Source organism: Bubalus kerabau, chromosome 3 (genome assembly GCF_029407905.1).
Source record: "Bubalus kerabau isolate K-KA32 ecotype Philippines breed swamp buffalo chromosome 3, PCC_UOA_SB_1v2, whole genome shotgun sequence".
In the NCBI taxonomy this organism is placed as follows: Eukaryota; Metazoa; Chordata; class Mammalia; order Artiodactyla; family Bovidae; genus Bubalus; species Bubalus kerabau.
Genome location: NC_073626.1, coordinates 98,853,596 through 98,872,966, shown reverse-complemented (window position 1 = coordinate 98,872,966; position 19,371 = coordinate 98,853,596). Strand labels below are relative to the sequence as shown.

The 19,371-nt window shown below is 40.2% G+C and overlaps 1 pseudogene; it reads right to left on the bottom strand.

The window, feature by feature from the left end:
• Window positions 1-439: 439 nt before the first annotated feature.
• On the bottom strand, window positions 440-8,654 carry LOC129647283 (craniofacial development protein 2-like; annotated as a pseudogene).
• Window positions 8,655-19,371: the final 10,717 nt, after the last annotated feature.

The window sequence follows — 19,371 nt, the reverse complement described above, 5'->3', positions numbered from 1 at the left end:
CCATACCATTTCTGTCCTTTATCGAGCTCATCTTTCCATGAAATGCTCCTTTGGTATCTCGGATTTTCTTGAAGAGATCCCTAGTCTTTCCCATTCTGTTGTTTTCCTCTATTTCTTTGCATTGATCGCTGAGGAGGGCTTTCTTATCTCTTCTTGCTATTCTTTGGAATTCTGCATTCAGATGTTTATATCTTTCCTTTGCTCCTTTGCTTTTCGCTTCTCTTCTTTTCTCAACTATTTGTAAGGCCTCCTCAGACAGCCATTTGGCTTTTTTACATTTCTTTTCTATGGGAATGGTCTTGATCCCTGTCTCCTGTACAGTGTCATAAACCTCATTCCATAGTTCATCAGGCACTCTATCTATCAGATCTAGGCCCTTAAATCTATTTCTCACTTCCACTGTATAATCATAAGGGATTTGATTTAGGTCATACCTGAATGGTCTAGTGGTTTTCCCTACTTTCTTCAATTTCAGTCTGAATTTGGCAATAAGGAGTTCATGGTCTGAGCCACAGTCAGCTCCTGGTCTTGTTTTTGCTGACTGTATAGAGCTTCTCCATCTTTGGCTGCAAAGAATATAATCAATCTGATTTCGGTGTTGACCATCTGGTGATGTCCATGTATAGAGTCTTCTCTTGTGTTGTTGGAAGAGGGTGTTTGCTATGACCAGTGCATTTTCTTGGCAAAACTCTATCAGTCTTTGCCCTGCTTCATTCTGTATTCCAAGGCCAAATTTGCCTGTTACTCCAGGTATTTCTTGATTTCCTACTTTTGCATTCCAGTCCCCTATAATGAAAAGGACATCTTTTTTGGGTGTTAGTTCTAAAAGGTCTTGTAGGTCTTCATAGAATCATTCAACTTCAGCTTCTTCAGCATTACTGGTTGGGGCATAGACTTGGATTACTGTGATATTGAATGGTTTGCCTTGGAAACAAACAGAGATTATTCTGTAGTTCTTGAGATTGCATCCAAGTACTGCATTTCGGACTCTTTTGTTGACCATGATGGCTACTCCATTTCTTCTCAGGGATTCCTGCCCGCAGTAGTAGATATAATGGTCATCTGAGTTAAATTCACCCATTCCAGTCCATTTCAGTTCGCTGATTCCTAGAATGTCGACATTCACTCTTGCCATCTCTTGTTTGACTACTTCCAATTTGCCTTGATTCATGGACCTGACATTCCAGGTTCCTATGCAATATTGCTCTTTACAGCATCGAACCTTGCTTCTATCACCAGTCACATCCACAGCTTGGTATTGTTTTTGCTTTGGCTCCATCCCTTCATTCTTTCTGGAGTTATTTCTCCACTGATCTCCAGTAGCATATTGGGCACCTACTGACTTGGGCAGTTTCTCTTTCAGTATCCTATCATTTTGCCTTTTCATACTGTTCATGGGGTTCTCAAGGCAAGAATACTGAAGTGGTTTGCCATTCCCTTCTCCAGTGGACCACATTCTGTCAGATCTCTCCACCATGACACGCCCATCTTGGGTTGCCCCACGGGCATGGCTTAGTTTCATTGAGTTAGACAAGGCTGTGGTCCTAGTGTGATTAGATTGACTAGTTTTCTGTGATTATGATTTCAGTGTGTTTTCCCTCTGATGCCCTTTTGCAACACCTACTGTCTTACTTGGGTTTCTCTTACCTTGGGTGTGGGGTATCTCTTCACGGCTGCTCCAGCAAAGCGCAGCCGCTGCTCCTTACCTTGGACGAGGGGTGTCTCCTCACCCCCACCCTTCCTGACCTTTAATGTGGGATAGCTCCTCTAGGCCCTCCTGGGCCCACGCAGCCACGGCTCCTTGGATGTGGGGTTGGTCCTCTCGGCCACAGCCTCTGGCCTCGGTCGTGCGGTTGCTGCTGCCCGCCGCCACCCTTGGCCTCGGGCTTAGGGGCGTGGGGTAGTTCCTCCCACCCGTCGCTCCTGGCCTCCGGCTTGCGGCGTGGGGTATCTCCTCCCAGCCACTGCCCCTGACCTCGGATGCGGGGTAACTCCTCTCATCGCTGCCCCTGGCCTCTGGCTTAGGGGCGTGGGGTAGCTCCTCCCGGCCACCGCCCCTGACCTCGGACATGGGGTAACTCCTCTCGTTGCCACCCCTGACCTCGGACACTGGGTATCTCCTCTCCGGCGCCCCCCCCACCCCCCGACCTCGGACGCAGGGTAGCTCTTCTCGGCCGTTCCTGCGCCGTCATTTCATATTATATCTCACTTAATAGCAAGAGTTGCAGAAGCTGTATTATAATATAGCCATTAGGAGCTTTGGGGCCACACGGGACCTGAGTTTGATTTCGCATTTCTCTATTTAACAGCTATTGTCCTACAAAATGTTTACTAGGGAATGCCACTTCGTGCTTCCTAGAAATGATAGGCAAAAGGATCCAGGAGGGAACACAGTCCCCATTCTAGCAACATTCTACAGAGAAGTCTGCTTAAGCAAGGGGGTAGTTGGGCACCTACAGGGTTATGTTCCAGGAGATGAACTTATGCAAAGTTATGAATGAACTTAGGGAAACATGAGGGCAACTTTACACTGGGGAATAAACATGTTGGCTCAAGTCTAAATAATCTGAGTTCAAGGCCATCTGTTTAGAGAAGTGCCCAGAAATGCCATTTCCACACTTCCCTAATACCTAAAGTTCCCAGTCCTGTGGGAAATTGAGTTTTATAAACTGCCTCCCTTGCTTGGGAAAAGAGAAGCTTCTAGGCCCAGCTAGTTTATTGGGAAAACAAAAACAAAACACCAAAAGAGGTCCCAGGGCCACCTATGACTGTCCCATAGCTGGTTAACCTCAGGTTGGTTTTAAATCTTCTACACCCCAATCTGTTCATCGTTCACAGGGACATAATAATAGTACTTTCCTGTAAGTGTCATGGGAATAAAATGACATATGTAAAGCACTTGGTCCTGAGTTAACTCCCAGACAATGACATTATATGCTTCCATAATCAGACTGGAGGGTCAGTTGGTAATTCCTGCCATCTATAGTCTAAGCCGTTTACCTTGTTTTATTTTTATCCATGGCTTCTGACAACATATTATTCATATTTTATTATATTCTGCCCCCTTCTACTAGGCTATAGAGTTCATGAAACCTCTACTCTATTCTGAGCACCTAGAACAAAACCTGTCACATAATTAGTGCACAATACATCTATGATTAATGACTGAATGAATTTTATATGCCCAGTACTGGTAAGCCAAAGTTGTAAATTTATTTTGTCATTATGGAAATATCAATATTCCCTTTCCCTTCATTTTGTTGCCAAGATAGGATGGCAGTGGAGAAGGGTAAAATGATAAATTTATTCTGCATTCTGGCTGTTTATATATTTTTAGCCAGCTTTGTTGATGGGAAAGTTAAACTGAGGAAGCTAAATTCCATATGGCAAGCTAGGGATGAGTTTAAATTAGTAAAAGATTTTAAGACCTTTAGTAAAATTTCTGCAGGGAAATCCTAAAACATTCTTATTAACTTGGAAGATTAGAGCTGGGGATCTCCTTTTGGGGTCCAATTGTCTAAGCTCATGGTTTGCTCAAAAGTGATTGATACACAGATAGTAAGAAAGACAATACTGCAAAACCAGGCCCCGTGTACCATAGATCATTTGACTGATTATTAATTGGAACTCCTAGTGGATAGATGTGACAATAAAGTTTGGTTTTGAAACTGTGACTCGTATTTAGGTCTGTAAAAATGTAATTAAGAAAAAAAAAAAAAAACATGGAAAAGGCTGATTCTACCCTTCAGGGTAGAGTAAGACTATCATAAATACAATCAAGGTAAAAAAAAATTTTTTTCATAAAACGTGTATTTCGGCATTTCATAAGAGACCATTGGCTAATCAGAACCTCTATCCTCCCATTCTTTCACAAAGTTTTACTTAAGAAAGTGTTAATATAATCCCCATATAATTGAGCATGAAAGTGAAAGTCACTCAGTCGTGTCTGACTCCTTGTGACCCCATGAACTATTCAGTCCATGGAATTCTCCAGGCCAGAATACTGGAGTGGGTAGCTTTTCCCTTCTCCAGCAGATCTTCCCAACTCAGGGATGGAACCGGGGTCTCCTGCACTGCAGGCGGATTCTTTGCCAACTCAGCTATGAGGGAAGACCTATAATTGTGCATACAGTGGTTAAATAGCAAAGCAGCAAGATGAATGGGTGAAATTTCAAATCCTACTTGAGATTGGAGGCAGGGTGAATGAATGGAATGTGGGACAGAATTGTTTTGAGGGTAAGGATCATTCCTGAGAGACCTTTCCCTCTCTTTAACCATGAATGATACTTTCTAATGGTTTCACGTGATTCAGGATTGCTAAGGAAATATTAAACAGAAGTACATATTATTATCTGAAGATTATAAAGAGCAAAGGCATGTTCATGAATCAAAATATTGTATAATGAAAATATAAATGCCCTACCACCCATCAAAATCCACTTAGAATAAATATAAATAAATAAATCTGCTAAAAATGTTAAGAGCTTAAAGTGAAGGTTTGGTTCAGAGGTAAAATACCTTTAATACTAAGATTTCTACCTCAATCAGAATGCCACATAGCCTAAAAGGTTGGTGACATAGCCCCATGAAGCAGCCTGGGTCCCGAAACCTCTCCTGGGTGGGGGGGGTCTGACAGCTGAAACTCATCATCCCAGCTTCTAGTATCACTGATTTAGGTCACAAACACCATCAGCTGAATGAGAAACACTTCAGGTTTCTGTCCAAGACAGAACAGTGAGCCAAACCATTCTCCATGCCAGAATTCCTCCAGGAGTGGTTCTACTGTCTGTTCATCTTCTCAGCAGCCCAAATATTCTCACACATCTCCTGCTATTCAGAGAATATTCATCTCTCTAGCAGTATCAAATGGACCAGAATCAATTGATGACCTCCCCATTCTTCCTTCTTCTTCCCCATCTCCCTCCCTTCCCTTGGTCTAAAGTAGACAGGAGTGAAAGGAACACCTACATGTCCATTGAGACAGGCATGTGCCATTGTCCATCTCAGAGTAACCTGGGTAGCAACAACCTTAGAAAAAGAAAGTTAATAAAACCTGAAAATATGTTGAATGCAATTCTATTCATACTAATACCATGTTGGTTATATAACAACCTCATGCAACTACCACCAAGGAAAGAAAAGAACAAAAAGATAGACATTATGTAGGAAAGTGGTCTGCTGCTGCTAAGTAGCTTCAGTCGTGTCTGACTCTGTGTCAGAGTCAGAAGCCCACCAGGCTCCCCCACCCCTGGGATTCTCCAGGCAAGAACACTGGAGTGGGTTGCCATTTCCTTCTCCAATGCATGAAAGTGAAAAGTGAAAGTGAAGTCGCTCAGTCGTGTCCAACTCTTAGCAACCCCATGGACTGCAGCCCACCAGACTTTTCCATCCATGGGGTTTTCCAGGCAAGAGTACTGGAGTGGGGTGCCATGGATAGAGAAATACAGGCCCAGAGAACACTGCCATGTAACATCTATGTTGATTGCTGTGCCTCCACTCAAATCAACCATAACTTATTTATTTATAACTGTAAATATCCTTCATGAAAGATGAATGGATAAACAAACAGTGGTGAATCCAGACAATGGAATATTATTCAGTGCTAAAAAGAAATAAGCTATGAAACCATGAAAAGACATGGAGGAACTTTAAATGCATATTTCAGTGAAAGAAGCCATTCTGAAAAGGTTACATTATGAATGAATCCAATGATATGACATTCTGGAAAAGGCAAAAGTATGGAGGCAATAAAATATCAATGGTTTCTGGGGACTAAGGAGGAGGGAGGGATGAATTAGCAGAGCACAGAGGATTTTTAGCTTGATAAAAATATTCTGTATGATAATCATGTATACATGTCCTGATACATTTGTCCAAACCCAAAGAATGCACACTTAAGAGTGAGCCCTAATAAAAATTATGGGCTTTGGGTGATGATTATGTATCAGTGTGGATTCATCAGTTTTCACAAATGTACTGCTCTGGTGGAAGAAGACAATAGCAGGGAGGCTATGCATGTGTGGGTGTGGACGAGAAATCTCTATACCTTCTCTTCAATTTTGTGGTGAATCTAAAACTGCTATAAAGAATAAACTCTATTAAAAATAATTTTAAAAAAAATAGAGGCTTCCCTGATGACTCAGTGGTAAAAATCCACCTGTCAATGCAGTTCAATCCCTGATCTGAGAAAATCCCACATGCAGCAGAGCGTCTAAGTTGAGCCTGTGCTCTAGAGCCTGGTGGTGGTGGTTTCGTCTCCAAGTTGTGTCCAACTCTTGTGACCCCATGGACTGTAGCTTGCCAGGCTCCTCTGTCCATGGAATTCTCGAGGCAAGATTACTGGAGTGGGTTGCCATTTCCTTCTCCATCTAGAGCCTGGGAACTGCAACTACTGAGCCTACGTACAGCAGTGACTGAAGCCTTCACGCCTAGAGCCCATGCTCTACAACAAGAGAAGCCACTGCAGTGAGAAGCCACGTGCTCCAACTAGAGAGTAGCCCCTACTTGCCGCAACTAGAGAAAAGCCCACACAGCGATGAAGACATTGTTTAGTCGCTAAGTTGAGTCTGACTTACTGCGATCCCATGGACTACAGCCCATCAGGCTCCCTGTCCATGGGATTTCCCAAGAATACTGGAGTCCATTGCCATTTCCTTCTCCAGGGATGAAGACCAAGCACAGCCTAAAATAAAAAAATAATAAATAAAATTATTTTTTAAATAATCGTATTTTTTAAATATATCCTTTATGATACACAGGCTCTGTGGAAGACAAAAACTGTCATCCTTTTTTCTGTATAGTTAGTAATGTAAGAAGCAATAACTGTAGAAGTGGTCTTAGAAGGAACTCTCCTGGCCCCCAGACTAAGGCCATGCTCCTCTCTGCAGCGCCCACTAACAGTCACAAAATCGCAGTAGGTGCTAGAAAGCTTTCTAGAATAAACACTTAAAACTGAGCACAACTGATGCGGAGGCCTGTAGAGCAGTCTAAGGAGACCCTGAAAAAGAAGAGATATTAAAGGAGGAGCAATGGGGATCCCTGAAAGAGGACTCACGAGAAAGAAAGATGAAATTGCTAAGTGAACTCAACCATAACAGCTGAGTGGAGGATAACAGATGCTCCTAGCACAGCTTGGATGGAAGTTCACGCCACCCTCAGGGGCGCATGTGCACCGCGGAAGCCAGGGGCTGTGTATGTATCAAGATAACTGTCTCGCTAAACTCAGAAATGACTATGAGCTCAACCAACACTGGGATGGCATTTCCCTGCCCTCAGGTCTCCGTGAGGGGAAGACAGAACAAATGTTCTTCTCATCTCCCTGGATTTCTGAGGCTGGGCACTGACTGGCCAGTCCAATGGTATCTGAACAACAGCAATGGCAACCAGGACAGAATGTCAGCTCAGAGTCTAAGGCTCTGTTGAGACTTGATGGCAAGGTCTCCAGGTGACCCACCCATGGCAATCATTGAGTACAAGAGTGAACTTTTTGGATTCATGTTGTCACATATGTTTCCTCAAAGAAGTGCTTTGTTGTTGTTCAGTTGCTAAGTTGGATACAACTCTTGTGACCCCATGGACTTAGCCCGCCAGGTTCCTCAGTCCACAGGATTTCCCAGGAAGAATACTGGAGTGGGTAGCCATTTCCTTCTCCAGGGGACCTTCTTGACCCAGGGATTGAACCCATATCTCCTGCAGCTCCTACATTAGCAGGTGGGTTCTTTACCACTGGGCCACCAGGGAAGCATCCAGGAAGTGCCTGGCGAGGGTTTTTCTGCAAAAGAACAACCTTCTTGCAGCCAGGCAGATGGAAATTAGAAGTCAACTACATTTAGGCTTTTATTCGCTTTGTTCACACCAAGTAATAAAACCCAAGACATAAGGATGGAGTAAATCGGGTCCTGAGAAAATTGCCTTAATGAATTCACGTTATCTCCAGTGACTCCTCTTTGAGTCAACAAGGTGGCAAGAACATATTTACAAATGCTCAAATGTGTGGGGAAAGAAAAAAAAAAAAAAAACCATTTAAACTTATCGCTGTCTAAAAAAATGATTCCTCCAAAGGCCAACTGTTTTGGTTTGGGCCCCATGCCTAGCATCGTGCGTAATACATGCTGTAAGCAGGCTGCAACAGATCACAGTGGTTTTTGTTATTTGTAAAGTTGATGGCCAAACGTCTTGTCTTATTTTATTCATTAAGCTTCCTTTTTCCTTTTGAAGTCTGAGGATACATAGGGACAGAGTTACTGCTGGTGCCATAATCTTTTATTCAAATAATCAGATAAATATTTCAATGACACCAAGTGATAAAGGAAGTGTTTCATTACCTTCAGGCTGAAGAATCTCAGAGAGATAAAAGGAACAGGGAGGGAAAAAATATATGAAAAGTGCTGCTGTTGAAAATCCAACACAACCCATGTGGATGGGCAGCTCTCCTGCCGGAGTCATTCCTGCCCCTCATTATAAAACAGTCATGAATGTTTAATACCTGCTGGAAGAGAGAGTGACGTTGTGGAACTGTGGACTGGGAGACTGCTATTGTCTTCTGTCCTGATATTTACAGGAGCTTCGGGGCTCAAGTGACATTTCCATCCCACTTGCTGAGTTTCCTCCACAGCTGATTCCTTAAAGGCAGAGAAACAGGTTGCTTTCCCCATCTGCTCCACACCTCTGATCGCCAGGCTTGGCAAATTAGTTTTCAGACAAATAAAAAATATTTTGATAGTAAATCCTTGTTTATAATATCCCCCTGGGGAGGGAATAATCAGTCTTAGAATATCAGGCAGGCCAGCAGTTTAACGGCAATTCGACTATTGCAATCTGGTCAAACACAATTTCCTCTCTCTTTGTTGCAGACTATTTTCTATTTTTCCCGTCCTTTGTTCTTCTTTTCAAAAATCCCACTGCCCAAATAATAATATTTTGGAGGATTAATTATTGTAAGGTAACCATAACCACTGGAAAAAATTATGTTTTTGTTTTTTCTCACTTACATCAGAAAAACAAGTTTGATTTCATAAGCCAGTGGTGTTATCTTTTGCAGCCCTATAAAAGCATACAGTATCTATATGCTTGAGTGATTGTATTTCTGTGACTATTATATAAACATCTATGAAAAATTGCACAAATACATAATCAGACCTCTTGATTACTATTGGTTATCATACTAAGTAAGCCAGACAGAGAAAGACAACTATCAAATGATATCACTTATATGTAGAATCTAAAAAAAAATGATACAAATGAATTTATATACAAAACAAATATATACAAAACAGTTACCAAAGGGAAGGAAGGAGGGATGAATTAGAACTTTGGGATTAATGTTACACATTACTGTATACAAAACAGATAACAAACAAGGAACTACTACTATATCACATAGTTAACTATACTCAATATTTTTGTAATAACATATAAGAAAAAAGAATTTTAAAAAGAATATATATATATACATATATATGTGTGTGTATATATATATATATATATATATATATATATCTCTGAACCACTAAATTGTAAATCAACTATACTGCAATTTTTGAAAATAACAAAAAAGGAGGGAAAAAACAGGGGTCTTCCTAGCCCAGGGATCAAATCCTAAGTCTACTGCACTGCAGGCAGATTCTTTCCCAACCGAGCCACCAGGGAAGTCAACACATCTGAATCACTTTGCTGTAGACCTGAAACTAACACAACATTGTAAGTTGTGCTGCAGTTCATAGGGTCTCAGAGTCAGACACAACCGAGCAACTGAACTGAACTAAGTCAACTATACTTAAATTTTTAAAAATAATTTAAAAAGGAGATGGAAAAAAAAAAAAACAGGGACTTTCCCTACTCAGGGATTGAACCTGGATCTCCTGCACCGCAGGCAGATTCTCTCCCAGCTGAGCTACCAGGGAAGTCCACACATTTGAGTCACTTTGCTGCATACCTAAACCTAACACAAGATTGTAAGTCAACTATATTTCAATTTTTAAAAATTATAAAAAAGGAGAGGGAAAAAAAAAACAAAACAGGGATCTTCCCAACTCAGAGATCGAACCTGGGTCTCCTGCACTGCAGGCAGATTCTCTCCCAGCTGAGCTACCAGGGAAGCCCACACATTTGAATCATTTTGCTGCACACCTAAACCTAACACAAAATTGTAAGTCAACTATACTTCAATTTTTAAAATAATAAAAAAGGAGAAATAAAACAGGGATCTTCTCAACTCAGGGATCAAACCTGCATCTCCTGCACTACAGGCAGATTCTTTCCCATCTGAGTCACCAGGGAAACCCATATACCTGAATCACTTTGCTATATACCTAACACTAACACAAGATTGTAAGTCAACTATAATTCAATTTTTTTAAATAATAATTAAGGAGAAAAAAAAAAAAAAAAACAGGGGTCTTCCCAACTCAGGGATTGAACCTGGGTCTCCTGCACCGCAGGCAGATTCTCTCCCAGCTGAGCCACCAGGGAAGCCCGAACATCTGAATGATTTTGCTGTATACCTGAAACTAACACAACATTGTAAATCAACTATACTTCAATTTTAAAAAATAATAAAAGGGGGGGAAAAAAGAAACATCTAGCAAGGGACTAGAGAATTATTTAGAACCATGAAGTGAAATATTAATGCATTTTTTTTTAAAAAAGGGGACTGTAGTAATGATGACTTAACTTCAATTATAATTAAACAAACTAAACCAATCAACTGTTTCCACTGCACTAACAGGTCTTTTATGTTTTGGAGAACTCTGTTTCCAGAATTCTGAAAGGCAGATAAAAACAGCAGCAGAAGAAACTCCTTAAACAGAGACCCACGGACGTATGCACCAGGGAACAAAAATACAGGCACAAAGGGGAAAAAAAACAAAGATGGTAATGAATCAAGCAATGAGATAAATTTTTTTAACAGTGAGAAAAGTAGAGTGTACCTCTCAGTGTCCACTCGTGCTTTTCTCTTCAAAGCAACACTGAAAGCATGGGCTGCAGGATTCTAAAATGATCCAGGGATCTGCCTGACAAAGAGTATGGTCTGAAAGGTGGAATCAAAAAAAGTTGGTGATGATGCCAACAATTGAAGCCACGAAAGGGGACTCAAGGAAAGCCACTGTGGTCAGAAAGAGGGAAATGCAGAGATTAGACTGTGGGCAGAGTTGGAAACACTGGTCTCTTGTAAAGACACAGATCTATAATAATATACTATTTAACAACATTTATTTAATTCATATTCAGGCAGTTTGTAATGAAGGAGGGGAAAAAAAAAGAAACAAAACCCCAAGCAAAATCTTACCCATGTTTCAAACTTCCCATTGAGTGCTTGGGGAGGGGAGTGCTGGGATAAATGATCAAAAATCAAATTCCATTAAAGTAATTTTACCCAAAGAATTCCTCAAGAAAACCACAGCAACAACCAAAACAAAAACCAAAATGATGGAGGTATTATATAACAAGTGTGATATTTTAAAGTGATACATCACCAACAGAATGCACACAGGAGGGAATAAAAAGGGCACCGGTGACAGAGCAAACATTTTGCAGATGCAGCTGGAGGGAAAAGGGATAGAAGAGAAGAAATGTGCGCAAGAATTGCATCAGAAAACAAATCATCAAGATTAAATATGGAGGGCAAGATGAAGAAGCCAAGATTTTCCAGGGCTCTGATGTGCTTATTTACATGGCTCTTACAGAAATTGCCCTTTTTCCCATCATTGTTATTAGAAGCAACATTTCTACAGAAGTCTTAGGATAGCTCTATGAAAACAGATAAGACAGTGTCCTGTCTTTTCAAGTGTCTAGGTAGCTTGTATTTATTTATAAACAAAAAGCTGCTTTTTCTTGGCTAAATGAGTTGGATAGTGAAGAAAAATGTTCATAACTTTAAGTAGTAAAAATAACCCAAGTGAACCCTCAGGTTCTGCCAAAATTGAGGATGACTTTTTTTTAGGGCTTGGCTTTATTTTCATTCACTGAAAATGTATGAAGCAAAATATGTGAAGGTTATCAAAAGCACTAATAGTAAAAAACTGGAAATAATCCAACTTTCCATCAATAGGGAGCTGACTAAATAAATTACTGGTCGTGCAGGCTGTGAGAAATACTATGCAGATGTAGGAGAAAATGACGAAGTTCTTGATGTACTACTGAAAAGGAAAGATCTCCAAGAGAGAGCATTAGGCGAAAATAGCAGAAAATAAAGAACAGTCTATAGTGTGCTACGTTTTACAGAAGAAAGAGAGACAATAACAAAACATATGTGCATTTCCTTGCTTGTGCATGAAGAAATTCTGGGAAGATATTCAACAATTAATAATATGATTACCTGCTGGTGACAGAGACAATAGGGCTGATGACAACAGAGGTAGGAACAAAACGTTTTAATAAGAAATAAAAGAAAGTAAAAATTTAATTACAATTAATTTCAGTACATGAGACTATTCAAAGTGACTGTATTTCAACTTTTTGTTACTGCTGTTTTACTATCATGGTATCCTAACAAAGAGTAAAAATACTATTTAGTTCTTGGTTTCAGAAATCTACATGTACAATTTATTGCTGTCAAAAGTCCACTCACATTTCAGGAGAAGACACAGAAATTTTTTCCCAAGAGGTGATGACTATTTCATAGAGGGAAAGTGTTCTGACCTTAGTAATTGCCTCTCTTGGAATAGAAAACTTGGCTACAGTTAAGGCCCCCTTTTAACTCCATTCTGTTACTTCAGGAAGTTCAACAGGAAGCTTCCTTCTTCTCTGGAGTAGCAACATTTGAGAACAAGGTATTCACTCTCCAAAGAGAAACTCTCCCAACAACTTAGCAATTGTTAGATATTCTACTTGCTTTCTTACTTTCCATTTTTTTTAATGGAGAAAAAATATCTAATGACTGATCATAAAAAAAATCCAGTGATTTTAGACCCTTTATGGTAATTTGGCCAAGGCCTTTCAGAACATCACTTCATGACCTCTTGTGCCTTCCACTCAACACTTCTCATCAGAAATCTATGTTTATATATTTTTATTTATTTTTTTAATTTTATTTTATTTTTAAACTTTACAAAGTTGTATTTTTAAATAGACATTATTTTGGAAAGTGTAAACTCTTCATGATTATTCTTGAAAAACTAACCTGACTCTTATTACTAGTAAAGCAATCTTATATAGTTCTCATTTGCATCTACCTACAGTAAGACGGTAGGTGTTGCAAGAGGGCATCAATCACCAGATGGTCAACACCAAAATCAGACTGATTATATTCTTTGCAGCCAAAGATGGAGAAGCTCTATACAGTCAACAAAAACAAGACCAGGAGCTGACTGTGGCTCATATCATGAATTCCTTATTGCCAAATTCAGACGAAACTGAAGAAAGAAGGGAAAACCACTAGACCATTCAGGTATGACCTAAATCAAATCCCTTATGATTATACAGTGGAAGTGAGAAATAGATTTAAGGGACTAGATCTGATAGATAGAGTGCCTGATGAACTATGGAATGAGGTTCGTGACATTGTACAGGAGACAGGGATCAAGAACATCCCCATGGAAAAGAAATGCAAAAAAGCAAAATGGCTGTCTGAGGAGGCCTTACAAATAATTGTGAAAAGAAGAGAAGTGAAAAGCAAAGGAGAAAAGGAAAGATATAAACATTTGAATGCAGAGTTCCAAAGAATAGCAAGGAGAGATAAGAAAGCCTTCCTCAGCAATCAATGCAAAGAAATAGAGGAAAACAACAGAATGAGAAAGACTAGAGATCTCTTCAAGAAAATTAGAGATAGCAAGGGAACATTTCATGCAAAGATGGGCTCGATAAAGGACAGAAATGGTATGGACCTAACAGAAGCAGAAGATATTAAGAAAAGGTGGCAAGAATACACAGAAGAACTGTACAAAAAAGATATTCACGACCCAGATAATCACGATGGTGTGATCATTGACCTAGAGCCAGACATCCTGGAATGTGAAGTCAAGTGGGCCTTAGAAAGCATCACTATGAACAAAGCTAGTGGAGGTGATGAAATTCCAGTTGAGCTATTTCAAAATCCTGAAAGATGATGCTGTGAAAGTGCTGCTCTCAATATGCCAGCAAATTTGGAAAACTCAGCAGTGGACACAGGACTGGAAAAGGTCAGTTTTCATTTCAATCCCAAAGAAAGGCAATGCAAAGGAATGCTCAGACTACCACACAATTGCATTCATTTCACACGCTAGTAAAGTAATGCTTAAAATTCTCCAAGCCAGGCTTAAGCAATACGTGAACCATGAACTTCCATATGTTCAAGCTCATTTTAGAAAAGGCAGAGGAACCAGAGATCAAATTGACAACATCCTCTGGATCATCAAAAAAGCAAGAGAATTCCAGAAAAACATTTATTTCTGCTTTATTGATTATGCCAAATCCTTTGACTGTGTGGATCACAATAAACTGTTGAAAATTCTGAAAGAGATGGGAATGCCAGAGCACCTGACCTGCCTCTTGAGAAACCTATATGCAGGTCAGGAAGCAACAGTTAGAACTAGACATGGAACAACAGACTGGTTCCAAATAGGAAAAGTAGTACATCAAGGCTGTATATTGTCACCCTGCTATTTAACTTATATGTGGAGTACATCATGAGAAACGCTGGGCTGGAAGAAGCACAAGCTGTAATCAAGATTGCCAGGAGAAATATCAATAACCTCAGATATGCAGATGACACCACCCTTATGGCAGAAAGTGAAGAGGAACTAAAAAGCCTCTTGATGGAAGTGAAAGTGGAGAGTGAAAAAGTTGGCTTAAAGCTCAACATTCAGAAAACGAAGATCATGACATCCGGTCCCATCAGTTCATAGCAAATAGATGGGGAAACAGTGGAAACAGTGTCAGACTTCATTTTTCTGGGCTCCAAAATCACTACAGATGGTGACTGGAGCCATGAAATTAAAAGATGCTTACTCCTTGGAAGGAAAGTTATGACCAACCTAGACAACATTTTCAAAAGCAGAGACATTACTTTGCCAACAAAGGTCCGTCTAGTCAAGGCTATGGTTTTTCCTGTGGTCATGTATGGATGTGAGAGTTGGACTGTGAAGAAAGTTGAGTGCCAAAGAATTGATGCTTTTGAACTGTGGTGTTGGAGAAGACTCTTGAGAATCCCTTGGACTGCAAGGGGATCCAATCAGTCCATTTTGAAGGAGATCAGCCCTGGGATTTCTTTGGAAGGAATGATGCTAAAGCTGAAACTCCAGTACTTTGGCCACATTATGCGAAGAGTTGACTCATTGGAAAAGACTCTGATGCTGGGAGGGATTGGGGGCAGGAGGAGAAGGGGACGACAGAGGATGAGACGGCTGGATGGCATCACCGACTCGATGGACATGAGTCTGAGTGAACTCCGGGATTTGGTGAAGGACAGGGAGGCCTGGCGTGCTGTGATTCATGGGGTCGCAAAGAGTTGGACACGACTGAGTGACAGAACTGAACTGAACTGAACTTCTTGTCTATTAAATTTGCCTATTGAGTGGCTTCTTTTGTCAGTACTGATCTAGCTAGTCACTTTCAAGACCTTATAACTTATGTTGCTTGAGTTTATTTCAAAGCTATTTTGGATGTCTGTTTGAGGGAAAATGAAGTGAAATTTATAGCATGATATATAAAGCAATTCATTTGCTTTGGTTGCAAATAACAGATAATCCTACTGAAATTGTCTTAAGCAAATAGACTGATTCACTTAAATACAATTTTCAGGTACAGAGATGATTGCAGCCATGAGTCAAAGGTTTATGACATCATCAGAGTTCTACCTGTCTTTATAACTTCCTTCTTTCTGCTTCCTTCTTTCATCAGCTTTGCCATTAGACTGGCTTCATGCAGCAACAGTGGCTGCAGCAGTTCCAGCAGCACTACCACACCTTACCATTTATGCTAAGTTATGCTACAGAATAAAACAACTCACACATGTCAATGGCTTACATCAACAAAAAATTATTTTCAGTTCACTATACATTTTCATGGTAGATCAACTGTGGCCCTGTGTCATAGACACTTCATTCCAGGACCCAGGCTAATGAAGGAAAACCTATCTGGGATATTGCCAGTGTTACGACAGTGGTGGGGGGGAGAATATACTGGAAATGTACAAGGGTTATTAACAGTCCTACTCAGACACGGCACACATGAGTTTCTCCTATATGGCATTGGCCAAAGTAAGTCACGTGTCCTGGTGTAAAGTCAAGGGAGCTGGGAAATAAAAATCCACACTATCTTAATGAGCAGAAGCACCTTCACTCCAGCATTCCAAGGTAAGTCTTGAGATTCATACTGTTTAGATGAGCTATGGTTCCATGCTCAATTGTTACACTAATTATTATGGCCAAAGAAAAAGAAAGCTTTGATCAGCTTTGGCTGTGTCACATGATATACAACCTTAAAATCCAAGTTAAATTTGGTTTCCCTGGACCCACAAGAATCCCCTAAAGAAAACTGAAGATCTTTGGGGAAAGACAGGGGCAATGGTTGCTAGGGATAAAAAACAGCATCCAGGACAATACAGATTCATATATAATAATGTTTATGTTAAACTTCTTATAGGTAATTTAATGATTGCTAAAAATTAAAACAGAGGGGAATTATATCATACTACCTTTCCACATTTCAAGTCATCTTGGAATGGTCTGTCTTCTCAAGTTGATGAAAAGAACATGGGTTTGGGAATAAGAAAGACTCAAGTCTCTGTTAGAAAGACTATTATGTCTCTCTTATTTACTGACTTAATGATTCAGTTTAATTCAGTCGCTCAGTTGTGCCCGACTCTTTGCAACCCCATGGACTGCAGCACACCAGGCTTCCCTTTCCATCACCAACTCCTGGAGTTTACTCTAACTCATGTCCATTGATTCAGTGATGCCATCCAACCATCTCATCCTTTGTCATCCCCTTCTCCTTCTGCCTTCAATCTTTCCCAGCATCACGGTCTTTTCAGAGGAGTCAGTTCTTCACATCAGATGGCCATAGTATTGGAGTTTCAGCTTCAGGGTCAGTCTTTCCAATGAATATTCAGGACTGATTTCCTTTAGGATGGACTAGTTGGATCTCCTTGCTGTCCAAGGGATTCTCAAGAGTCTTCTCCAACACCACAGTTCAAAAGCATAGATTCTTCAGCGCTCAGCTTTCTTTATAGTCCAACTCTCACACCCATACATGACTACTGGAAAAGCCATAGCTTTGACTAGATGGACTTTTGTTGGCAATAATGTCTCTGCTTTTTAATATGCTGTCTAGGTTGGTCATAGCTTTTCTTCCAAGGAGCAAACATCTTTTAATTTCATGGCTGCAGTCACCATCTGCAGTGATTTGGGATCCCCAAAAAATAATGTCTGTTACTGTCTCCACTGTTTCCCCATCTATTCGCCATGAAGTGATGGGACCAGATGCCATGATCTTAGTTTTCTGAATGTTGAGTTTTAAGCCAACTTTTTCACTCTCCTCTTTCACTTTCATCAAGAGGCTTTTTAGTTCCGCTTCATTTTCTGCCATAAAGGTGGTGTCATCTGCATAGCTGAGGTTATTGGTATTTCTCCCGGCAATCTTGATTCCAGCTTCTGCTTCTTCCAGCCCAGAGTTTCTCATGATGTACTCTGCATATAAGTTAAATAAGTAGGGTGACAATATACAGCCTTGATGTATTCCTTTCCCAATTTGGAACCAGTCTGTTGTTCCATGTCCAGTTCTAACTCTTGCTTCTTTATATGTAGACTTAATGATTATGGATATGAAAATCTTCTTTCTACCTTCATCTGTAAAATAAATTAATAATATTTAATGGTGCTATATTAAACATGACAATGTACATAAAGTAAGAGAAAACATAATAGATGCTACAAAACTTGTTCCCTTCCCACTCAGAAGGCTTAATAGAAGCTGTTAAAGAACTGCAAATAGTGGTTAAGCATGCCTTCTTTCAAGAAAGAAAAGTTAAATTTCAGAAACAGTGCTTTAGCTTCTCCTTAACATTCAGAAAACGAAGATCATGGCATGTGGTCCCATCACTTCATGGCAAATAGATGGGGAAACAGTGGAAACAGTGTTAGACTTTATTTTTCTGGGCTCCAAAATCACTTTAGATGGTAACTGCAGCCATGAAATTAAAAGACGCTTACTCCTTGGAAGTAAAGTTATGACCAACCTAGACAACATTTTCAAAAGCAGAGACATTACTTTGCCAACAAAGGTCTGTCTAGTCAAGGCTATGGTTTTTCCAGTGGTCATGTATGACATGAGAGTTGGACTATAAAGAAAGCTGAGTGCCGAAGAATTGATGCTTTTGAACTGTGGTGTTGAAGAAGACTCTTGAGAATCCCTTGGACTGCAAGGAGATCCAACCAGTCCATTCTTAAGGAGATCAGCCCTGGAATTTCTTTGGAAGGAATGAAGCTAAAGCTGAAACTCCAGTATTTTGGCCACCTCATGCGAAGAGTTGACTCATTGGAAAAGACTCTGATCCTGGGAGGGGTTGAGGGCAGGAGGAGAAGGGGCCGACAGAGGATGAGATGGTTGGATGGCATCACCGACTCGATGGACGTGAGTTTGAGTGAACTCCGGGAGTTGGTGATGGACAGGGAGGCCTGGCGTGCCACGATTCATGGGATCACAAAGAGTCAGACACGACTGAGCAACTGAACTGAACTGAACTAACCTAAAACAAAGGGGAAAAGCAGTGTTTTTCTGTTGATAATGCCATTCTATTAAAGAGAAATTATAAAATTCACAAAATTTCTTCAAAAATTGAACTGGGGAAAAGACTGCGGAGGAAATTTAAAGACTTTTTTTTATCATTGACAACACATATTTATGAAAAGAAGTTGTTGTTGTTCAGAGACTAAGTCATGTCCAACTCTTTTGTGACCCCATGAACTGTATCCCACAAGGCTCCTCTGTCCATGGAATTTCCCAGGCAAGAATACTGGAGTGGATTGCTATTTCCTTCTCCAGGGAATCTTCTTGACCCAGGGATTGAACCCTCATCTCCTGCATTGGCAGATGGATTCTTAACCACTGAGCCACCAGGGAAACTCATTAAAAGAAACAGAAATATATAAATTGTGAACCTACTGTTAACACATTCTTACATATCTGTCTATGCAACTTCCCCTAGAGAAGGTCATATGTCAATTACATTTTGTACATGATTTGGTTTCAAGCACAACCTATTCATCTGCAATTAATATTTTAGAGACAGTGCTTAAAGATCATTAAAGTATAGAATATTAAGCCTTCAGAATGATTTGTCAGTTACTTATACATGGATAACTTCTTAAACGTCATGAAGACCAGACTGATGTGATTTCATCTTAATTGCTATTTTAATATTGGCTTATAGTATTTATATATATATATATATAT